This window comes from Trichechus manatus, unplaced genomic scaffold (genome assembly GCF_000243295.1).
Source record: "Trichechus manatus latirostris isolate Lorelei unplaced genomic scaffold, TriManLat1.0 scaffold00014, whole genome shotgun sequence".
NCBI lineage: Eukaryota > Metazoa > Chordata > Mammalia > Sirenia > Trichechidae > Trichechus > Trichechus manatus.
In genome coordinates, this window is record NW_004443950.1 from 12422317 (window position 1) to 12425511 (window position 3195).

Here is a 3195-nt window from a genome sequence, read left to right on the forward strand (position 1 = left end):
TTTTCTTCTGTGTTTAAACCTTTTCTTGAGTTCTTATAATAGTGGTCTTATACAATATTTGTCCTTCTGTGACTGACTAAATTCACTCAGCATAATGACCTCCAGCTTCCTCCGTGTTATAAGATGTTTCATGGCTTCATCGTTGTTCTTTATTGTTGTGTAGTATTCCATTGTGTGGATATACCATAATTTGTTTATCTATTTGTCTGTCGATGGGCACGTAGGCTGTTTCCATTTTTTGCTGTTGTGAACAGTGCTGCAATGAACATGGGTGTACATATATCTATTCCGGTGACAGCTCTTATTTCTGTAGGATATATTCCAAGAAGCGGGATAGCTGGATCGTATGGTACTTCTATTTCTAGCTTTTTAAGGAAGCACCAAATCGATTTCCAAAGTGGTTGTACCATTTTACATTCCCACCAACAGTGTATAAGTGTTCCAGTCTGTCCACAATCTCTCTAACATTTATTATTTCATGTTTTTTGAATTAATGCTAGTCTTGTTGGGGTGAGATGATATCTCATTGTAGTTTTGATCTGCATTTTCTCTAATGGCTAATGATTGTGAGCATTTCTTCATGTGTCTGTTAGCCGCCTGAATATCTTCTTTGGTGAAGTGCCTGTTCATATCCTTTGCCCATTTTTTAATTGGGTTGTCTTTTTGTTGCTGAGGTTTTGCAGTATCTTACAGATTTTAGAGATTAGATGCTGATTGGATTTGTCCTAGCCAAAAATTTTTTCCCAGTCTGTAGATTGTCTTTTGACTCTTTTGGTGAGGTCTTTCAATGAGCATAAGTATTTGATTTTTAGGAGTTCCCAGTTATCTAGTGTCTCTTCTGGTGCTTGTGCATTGTTTCTTATGGTTCATATTGTGTTTATGCCATGCATTAGGGCTCCTAGCATTGTCCCTATTTTTTCTTCCATGATCTTTATCGTTTTTGATTTTTATATTTAGGTCTTTTATCCATTTTGAGTTAGATTTTGTGCACGGCGTGAGTTATGGGTCTTGTTTCAGTTTTTTGCAGATGGATATCCAGTTCTGCCAGCACCATTTGTTAAACAGACTGTCTTATCCCCAATTAATGGACTTTGGGCCTTTGTCAACTATCAGCTGCTCATAGGTGGATGAATTTATGTCTGGATTCTCAATTCTGTTCCACTGGTCTATGCATCTGTTGTTGTACCAGTACCAGGTTGCCTTGACTACCATGGCAGTATAATATGTTCTAAAATCAGGTAGTGTGAGGCCTCCCACTTTGTTCTTCTTCTTGAGTAATGCTTTACTTATCTGAGGCCTCTTCCCTTCCCATATGAAGTTGGTGATTTGTTTCTCCATCTTGTTAAAAAATGCCAGTGGAATTTGGATCGGGATTGCATTGTATTTGTGGATCTCTTTGGGTAGAATTGACATTTTCACAATGTTAAGTCTACCTATCCATGAGCAATGTATGTTTTTCCAATTATGCAGATCTCTTTTGGTTTCTTGCAGTAGTGTCTTGTAGTTTTCATTGTATAGGTCTTTTATATCTCTGGTTAGATTTATCCCTAAGTATTTTATCTTTTGGGGGGCTATTGTAAATGGTATTGATTTGGTGTTTTCCGCTTCGAGGTTCTCTTTGTTGGTGTAAAGCAATCCAACTGATTTTTGTATGTTTATCTTGTGTCCTGAAACTTTGCTGAAATCTTCTATTAGTTCCAGTAGTTTCCTTGTGGGTTCTTTAGGGTTTTCTGTGTATAATATCATATCATCTACAAATAGGGCTACTTTGACTTCTTCCCTACCAATTTGGATGCCCTTTATTTCCTTTTCTAGCCTAATCGCTCTGGCTAGGACCTCCAGCACGATGTTGAATAAGAGTGGTGATAAAGGGCATCCTTGTCTGGTTCCCGTTCTCAAGGGGAATGCTTTCAAAGTCTCTCCATTCAGGATGATGTTGGCTGTTGGCTTTGTATAAATGCCCTTAATTATGTTGAGGAATTTCCCTTCTATTCCTATTTTGTTGAGAGTTTTTATCATGAATGGGTGTTGGATTTTGTCAAATGCCTTTTTTGCATTGATTGATAAGATCATGTGGTTCTTGTCTTTTGTTTTATTTATGTGATGGATTACTTTGATTGTTTTTCTAATGTTGAACCATCCCTGCATACCTGGTATAAATCTGACGTTTGTTTTCTAAGGTGGCTATTGAGGAAAGCTCTAGATGAGTGAACGGGGAAGGCCCAAGGACACAGTGAAATTTGGGGTGGGGGAGAGGGGTAGAAAAGAAGCAACAATTCCTGGTTAAATATTTCAAAATGGTACCCACCGTGCCTGGATTGAAAGCAAGGGGCAGGCCTCCAATTCTTTAGATTATCAAAAGACCAGGTGGGTGGTTGTGGATAAATTCCACCCCAGGAGCTCCTCTTCCTCCAGCACTGCAGAAGAGGGTCCTCTGTTTCACCATGAACTTGGGGTCCCTCTGCCCAGTGGGGGCACTGCTCCTGGATGAAACTCATGTTTGATCCCACAGACTTGTCAGCTCGGGTGCCAGGAAAGAGCCTCCTTGCCTTGCCACAGCCCAGTCTTCTTCCACCCTTGAGAGGAATGTGAACAGGGAGATGGGAGGAGGGGACCTTCTAGAGCTCCCACCTTTTCCCAGCCATCACACACACAGCCCCTTTGTGACGGATAAAGCATCATCTAGTTCTTCTGGTCTCCAGATGATGCAGTCTCTGATTTATGTGGTCCTTTCTGTCTCTTGGGCTAGTTTTCCTTGTGTCTTTGGTGTTCTTCATTCTCCTTTATTCCAGGTGGGTTGGGACCAATTAATTCATCTTAGATGGCTGCTCACTAGCTTTTAAGACCCCAGATGCCACTCAGGGATGGTTACTTTTATTAGGCTGAGACTCAGAAAGGGGAATGCCCTGTCCAAGGTCACACAGCTGGCGTAGCAGTTCAGGACTGCTTGGCCATCAGTCTTTGTGGCCATTGCTCATTTGTGTTCATCCGTACATTGGTACCCGCCAGGAATAAAAATGAAGGCAAGTTAGCTCGTAACCAGAGGTTTTCCTGTTAGACTGTAACTCCTGGGGTCAGGACTAAGGTCAGATTCATTTCTGTGGCCCCCTAGCAAGACTGTGGAGCTCTGGTGACGCAGTCATTAAGGGCTGCAGTTTCAATCCACCAACCACCCTTTGGACACCATATGGGACA